Source organism: Elephantulus edwardii, unplaced genomic scaffold (assembly GCF_000299155.1).
Source record: "Elephantulus edwardii isolate Elephantulus edwardi_28Jun2011 unplaced genomic scaffold, EleEdw1.0 scaffold00132, whole genome shotgun sequence".
NCBI lineage: Eukaryota > Metazoa > Chordata > Mammalia > Macroscelidea > Macroscelididae > Elephantulus > Elephantulus edwardii.
In genome coordinates, this window is record NW_006399882.1 from 7,526,412 (window position 1) to 7,534,287 (window position 7,876).

General features: G+C 40.2%; 1 pseudogene; it reads right to left on the reverse strand.

The window, feature by feature from the left end:
* Positions 1 to 913: 913 nt before the first annotated feature.
* LOC102847901 lies at positions 914 to 1,173 on the reverse strand (annotated as a pseudogene).
* Between the last annotated feature and the right edge of the window lie 6,703 nt (positions 1,174 to 7,876).

The following is a 7,876-nucleotide window of genomic DNA, read 5'->3' on the forward strand; positions in this document are numbered from 1 at the left end:
TGGCAATTCTCTGTTGATGTGCTGTTCCAGTTGTTTTTGGATAATCTTCAGTAGAATCTTGCTTGCATGTGAAATCAATGATATTGTTCTGTAGTTTCCACATTGTTGGGTCACCCTTCTTTGGAATGGGAACAAATACAGATCTCTTCCAGTCAGTTGGCCAAGTGGTTGTTCCTCAGATTTCTTGGCACAACCTGGTGAGCAAGTCCAGGGCAGCATCTGTTAGCTGAAATAGTCAATTGCTATGCCATCTATTCCTGGGACCTTATATTTTGCTACTTCCTTCAAAGCAGCTTGATCTTCTCCCTTCATAACCATAGGCTCTTGCTCATATATTGTTTCATGAAATTCTTCTGTGTGTGCCAATTCCTTTTGATACAGTGACTCAGTATATTCTTTCCATCTTCTCTTAATACTTCCTGGATCATTTAATATTCTGCCTAAAGCATCCTTGATTGTAGCAACTCGAGGTTTGAATTTGTTCTTCAGTTCCTTGAGCTTAAGAAATGCTGAGCGAGTTCAACCCTTTTGATTTTCTGACTCTAGCTCCTTGCACATTTCATTGTAATATTTTACTTTGTCATCCTGTGCTGCCTTTTGAAATCTTCTGTTCAGCTCTTTAGTATACCATGGATTAACCAGCCATAAATAAATCAGGTCCTAATACACGAGTGACACCCAAGCGTTGAGGACTCTCCTTCATAGGGTCGCTATGAGTCACCTGTGACTTGATGGCACTTAACAACAACAACAACAATAATACATGTTACAACGTGATGAACCTGAAAAGCTCATGTCAAATGTAACAAGTCAATCACAAATACACAAATATTTTGTGATTTTCCTTATATGAAACCTTTCTCTCCCCCTCTCCCCCACTTCACAGTTTAATGGCTGTCCAGCTCTAAGTCCCTCATTTCTGCCGCTCAGGGTTCCACTCCTCTGGGGTCCAAGTATTCTGTTCAAAAGCATGGATGTGCGGAACCTCTTCTGCTAGGCAGGTATTCACCAGCTGGTGTCTCTGGAGCAATGGCTTCCCCTTGCACTTGGAGGACACCACAGGACTTGGAAGCTGGACACGCAACCGTTCAGAGTTGTGTTCTCCACCTCCATGTGCTCCGTTTCCAGCTCCCGCTGCAGTTTCTCCCAGGGATACTCAGCGCTGAGACCCATTGCTGTAGCCCAGAGCAGGTGTATGAAATATTTAGAACAAGCAAATATATACAGACCTAAAGTGCTGAAGAGCAACGGTATCTCTTTGGAGACTAAGGTGTGTCTGATACAGGCCGTGGTCTTCGCAATCACCTGTTATGCTTCAGAGAGTTGGACAATGACCAAGGAGGATAGAAGGAGAATTGATGCCTTTGAGCTGTGGTGCTGCAGAGAGTTTTGAGGATACCATAGATTGCTAGGAAAACAAACAGATTTGTCCTGGAAAGGGTTAAACCAGGTGGCTCCTTGGAGGCAAGGATTCTGAGGCTCTGTCTAACATACTTTGGACATGTTGTGAGGAGAGACCGGTCCTTGGAGAAGGACATCATACTTGGGAGGGTGGAGGGACAGCTCAGGAGGGGAAGGCTTTCTATGAGGTGGATTGATTCAGTGATCAGGATGGGAGTGTCAGAGACAGTGCGATTGGCACAGGACAGAGCGGAGTTTAGGGCTGTTGTACATAGGGTCGCTATGAGTCGCAGGCGACTCGATGGCACATAACAACAACAACAACAAAATTACTCATGATTATCAGGGACAGGTAATAGAAAAACAGAAAAAGTGAATCACTGTTTAAGCGACAATGAGATCCTGTTAAGGGTGATGGCAAGAGTTGATATGGATAATGATTGTGAAGCATGATGAATTTACTTAGTGCTGCTTAATTGTACACATGAAAATTATTGAATTAGAAAATATTATACACACACAAATCATACATTACATCTAAGGCACCCTATGATTAAGTGCTGTAGAGTCAAATAGGACTCATAGCGTCCCTGTAAACAACAAATCTGAACCCTGTCCTATCCTGTGCCTGTGCCATCTGCACACCTCCTGACACACTAGAGCCTGTTGCAGTATTCACTGCGACAATCTACCTAGTTGAGGGTCTTCCTCTTCTCTGCCTTTCTGAGCATCAGCATCGCATAGATGTGAATTTTTATGCTTCTCTTCAACAATATATTTAAATTACTTTTCTCCCTTGTTGTTGTTGTTGTGTATTGTCAGGTTGGAACCGACTCATAGATGACCCTCCAGTGATTTTTTCCAAGGAAGTAAGTCAAATGAAAGGAGATTGCCAATTTTTCTCCCTTGGAGCAGCTAATCGACTTGAATCATGTGCCTTCAGGATAATAGCAAAGCTCCTTACTGCTAGGCTACCAGAGCTAATCCAAAAAAGGACCAATTTAATTTTAAAAACAGAGCTTTCTTGGCTTCTGTTATGCATTTCCCATATTGACACAGCATCAGCTCTTGGCACTATAGAGTCTTGATAAAAGTAAAACAAATACCTAGCAAACTCATTGGTCAAATTGACATGCTTAAATATTAATTAGCAATGAGCAGACAGGATGTGCCACTTTGATAATCTAGAAAAAGAGACTCCTTTAATCCTTCTATGTCAGAAGGTTCGTGTTGATGAATTCCTCAAAAATTCAGCATCCTCCCAGTGATAAGCATCAACTTAGGAAGTTGCATCCCAACTTAGGAAGCTCAGTGTGTCCACATCTCCCATATTAGCGCTTCTATCCATATTCCCATGATAGAAGGGGAATTGATGCCTTTGAGCTGTGGTGCCAGAGAAGAGTGTTGAATATACCATGGACTGCTAGGAGAACAAACAGGTTCATCCTAGAGAGGGTGAAACCAGGCTGCTCCTCGGAGGCAAAGATTCTTAAGCTTCATCTGACATACTTTGGACATGTTGCAAGGAGGGACCAGTCCTTGGAAAGGAACATCATTCTTGGGAGAGTGGAGGGACAGCACAAGAGAGGAAGACCCTCAAATGAGATGGATTGATTCAATCACTGGGATAGTGTGGGTAGGTGTGTCAGAGACTATAAGGTTGGCATTGGCTAGAGCAGGGTTTAGGGCTGTTGTACATAGGGTCGCTATGAGTTGCAAGCAACCTGATGGCACATAACAACATCCATATTTCCATTCTGAAGCTTCTAGAAGCTCCCTAACTCACTCATATGACAAGGGGAAAAAAGACACTGTGCCTTGAGCACCTGTTAATATTCATTGCTATTTCTAAATGAAGACTAAAATGAAATGATGCTGTCAGGCTTATTAAAATGCATTGTGAATGCCAGAAAACACTGCTATGTGAAGAATCCTCTTAAAGCATTTACTATGTAGTCGATGTGGCTCGATTTATCTAACACCAGGAAACAAGTGGCATTATCTGTTAAGTGAAGCACAGGTACAGCACTGAGTGTAATGGTTATTCCAAGTCTGGCTTTGAGCTAAGAAACTTAACTATCTTTGGACTTTGAACATCCCTTTTCTGATCAACACATAGAAGCATATATACCTAGCATGTAAGATTGTTTTGAGGACCAGTCAGTCCTATTTAGGATAACCTATGAAATAGTTTTGTACCTTTCATATAGAAAGTACTCAGGAAAATGATGAACTTTCCATCTTAATAATTAGAAAATTAAAATTACATTTGATTCTTTTGCTTAGCCATGATGTTAGGATAAACAGAATCTTTGAAACACCTTAGCTGGGTACTTTACACTTCAATCTTGAAAGAAACACCATATTAAGTTGCAAAGGGAATACTTCTTCAAATGTGGTACAGGAATAAATGAAAACTCAAATAATTGTTTTGAAAATCCTTCTATGAACACATATGGGATAGAACTCTTTAAGAAAAAAACTGGAGCAGATATTTTGGCACCCAAGAAAATGTAGAGATGTTACATAAGCAAAAAGGACTAGGAATGATGAATGCTTTTACAGCCGAAAAACACAGAGGATAAGGTTGTGGCTGGGAGCATCCTCTACAAGTGCCAGTCCTGGTTCCCTATAACATGCTGCTCTGAGAAAAAAGCAGAGGATAGCATGGAGACTAGTAAACTAAAAAAATACACTTGAATCTTATTTATTAAGTTAAAAAAATAAAATCAGTCTTTTTTTTTGAAACCTATTTGCAGGTACAAGATATTACCTGAAATTTGAGAGTATTGAAGAGATAAAGTCAGGCAAAACCATGGTGTTAGAGTTTAGACTTTTGTGTTTACTTGACTTGCAGTTTCAGGTCTCAAGTCTGACCTCCCCAGTGAAACACCAGGCATTATTTGTATACATGAAATGAAAGGTACCTTATTTAACCTTTACCTCAAGAGAAAGGACATAATTTGCTAAGATATGAAGATTTCATTTCTGTTTGCCTTAACTGGGGAAGGAGGTGAAAGGTGCGGTTATAAATGGAACGGTGTTTCTCTAAAATACATGTCATAATCCTCATACATGTGCTTTGAGGTCTGGTGGCTGAGTGGTTAGGAGTTGAACTGCCTCCCAAAGGCATGGGATTCAAATCCCTCAGCTGTTCCGGAAGAAAGATGAGCAATCTCCTCCCTTGGGATTAACTGCCTCTGAAAACCTGATGGAGGGTCAGCTACTGCCCAGTTCCCACTTGGTGATAAATACCAACAATGTGCCTGTGATTAGAATTGTAATTGGGAATAAATCTTCGATATGTTAAAGAGGTAGGCTTAGTGTAGGCTGTGCCTTGTGGAAGACTATTTTGAGATATAAAAGAGATTAAACAAGCAAGAGAGAAACAGAATAGGGGAAGAGTTATACTAAGTCACATGAAATCTTCCAGAAGCAGAAAATCAAGAAGACAAAGATCTCCCTCCACAGCCAGCAGAGGGAAAAGGCCTTCCCCTAGAATTGGAACCCTGAGTTCAGACTTCCGGCCTCTTAAATATGAGTAAGTAAGTTCTGTTACACCAGTACTGCATAACTAAGTGGAGAAATAAATAAGAGGGAAGATGCTGAGAAATCTGCTCCCTCTTTCCATAAAGCATGAAAGGGAAGAGATGCCTGGTCTCTACATACCAGATAATTAAACATTATTCTGATGATATATCACCCTTTTAAGTCCTTTTCCAACTCTGTGAATTTGTAATTCCAAGAATCAAGACTTCCTCTTGCTACCAAGGCAATGTAAGTAAGAATTTAGTTTAGGCTACGATGAGATTATCGCTGGAGTCACCCATATAATTATTATAATATTTTGCTTCCCTTTAGCATGGGCAAACTTAATTTTTTAAAAAGACATTTCTTTTCTTTCCCCCCTTTTTGTTATTTAATAATTTTTTAAATTTGTTATTAATTTCAGTAAAAATTTACAGAGACTTTGGATTTCCATTCATTCATTGTTGCACTTTTCTCCCCTCCCAACCCTCCCCCCTAGTACACTACCATCTTGGAAAAGTAAAAGACAAATTCTTTCATTGTTTGACAAACCCTCCCCTAGGTCCACTCCACCACGTATCCTTCGCTTTAGACTCCCGTCATGACAAAAATACCTAATCACATCTGTTTCAGTTCAGTATACATTATTCAACCCATCTTTCTCAGCCTCTCCCCAAGCCCAAGGTCAGTCCTGTTTTACAACAGTGGCACCATGAAGTATTTGTCCTTTTGTGCTGAGATACTTAACTCAGCATAATGTCCTCCAGAGTCAACCATTTTGAATAATATTGTTTCTTGTTTTTCAAGGCAGCATAGTATTGCATTGTGTGAATATACCACAGCTTCTCTATCCATTCATTTGTTGATGGGCACTTAGGCTGTTTCCAACTCCTTGCTATTGTAAACAAAGCCGCAATAAACATGGGTGTGCATATATCTGGTTGGATGTCAGTAATGGTCTCTTTGGGGTATATTCCCAGTAGTGGGATTGCTGGATCAAAGTATCTCTATTTGTAACTTTTTGAGAAAGCGCCATACCGCCTTCCACAGTAGTAGCACTATTTTACACTCCCACCAACAGTGAATAAGGGTTCCAGTTTCTCCACAACCTCGCCAGCATGTGTTGCTTGCTGTTCTGTTAAATTTTGCCATTCTGACTGGGGTGAGATGATATCTCATAGTTGTTTTAATTTGCATGTCTCTTAGAGCTAGGGATTTTGTACATTCCTTCATGTGCTTGTTAGTCATTGAATGTCTTCTTCGGTGAAGTGCCTGTTCATATCCTGTGCCCATTTTTTAATTGGATTATTTACCTTTATCTTGCTGAAATTAGAAAGACATTCTTAACTGTGTAAATTAATAATAACTGGTTTCACTGAGATTGCTAATAAGTTAGGTATTGGGGTGACTGTCAGCTGATGTCTATGTCCTCTAAAATTTTGGAAGTCCTGAGGAGGACCTGAAGTGTTTGCTGCAGAAGGCCAAGGACTGCAGCCTTCAATATAGACTGCATCTCAACATCAAGCGAACAAAAATTCTCACCACTAGGCCAGTTGGCAGAACCATGGTATGGAGAAGAGATTGTTAACAATTTCATCTTCCTCAAATCCACAATCAACACTCTTGGCACAGACAGTCGGGAAATCAAAAGACGAACTACATTAGGAAAGTCTGCTGTCAGGGACTTCCTTAGAGTGCCAAAGAGCAATGATGTCAGTCAAGAGACCAAAATGTGCCTTATCCAAGCCATGCTCTTTCCAATTACTTGCTATGCATCAGAGAGTGGGACAGTGGCTAAGGATGACAGAAGAAAAATTGATACCTTTGAATTGTGGTGCTCCAGTACATGGTACATTGTTTGTACTAAACATACCATGGACTGCCAAGAGAACAAACAGATCTGTCTTGGAGAGAATGAAAGCTGTTTGTTCCTGGGAAGTAAAATTTTTAAATTCTGTCTCACATAATTTGGGCATGTTGCCAGGAGGCACCAGTCCCTGGGGAAAAACATCATGCTTGAAAGGATGGAGGGACAGTGCAGGAGAAGACAACCCTGGATGAGGTAGATTGACACAGGAAAGGCAGTAAAGGGAGTAGGTGTGTCAGAGTGAGATTAGCTCAGGATAAGGTAGGGTCCAGGGCTATTCACAGAGCACATAACAATAAAAACATGGTTAATAACTTCCTGAAGTGTGCACTACATATCTTTTCTGTTCTACTTCTGGACCTACCTGGAGTCAATTTGGCCTACCAAAGATAGAGACCAAAAATTAAAAAAAAAAAAAAGAACGTAAGACCCTCATGGCTTCTGGATCATCTTCAACCAATGGGGAAAAGCAGCAAGTAAATGAGTACTCCACCCTCCCTCCCTTCATAGAAACAGCCCTGATAGAATTGGGCTCCTATGACTCAATCCCCAGGGGCAGTTTCAACAATATATATTTAAACCACCCCTTTCTTCTTCCTTCCCCCTTCCTCCAGTCCTAGGATTCTGGTTCCTCCAGAGACCAGAATTCTCTGAAAATTTCCTGTAAAATGTGTGAACTGTAGTTATCTCTAAATTATGTTAGTTTGTTCAAGTTGTGAAATACTTCATTCTTTTATTCTGTTAATTAAGAGACTGTAATTGTGTTTTTTAAAAACCAATATTTCAAAAGTACCAGTAAGTTACAAAGAAGGAATACTTTGATGATAGCATCATGCAGAAAGAGCCATTAAAATGGAGAAGTGTATAATAGAATGTTTGTAGAATAGTTTAAAATATGCAGAATAGCATCACATGTTATTGATGGCTACATGTTTTTGTGATCTTAAGATACATTCCAAATTCATAGTGATGGTCACCTCTGGATAGTGGACAAGAAAATGAGGCTTACATGGGATACAGAGAGGAACTTAAGATCATCTACAATTTTTGGCATTTACTTTATAGAAAGCTTGGAAGGAA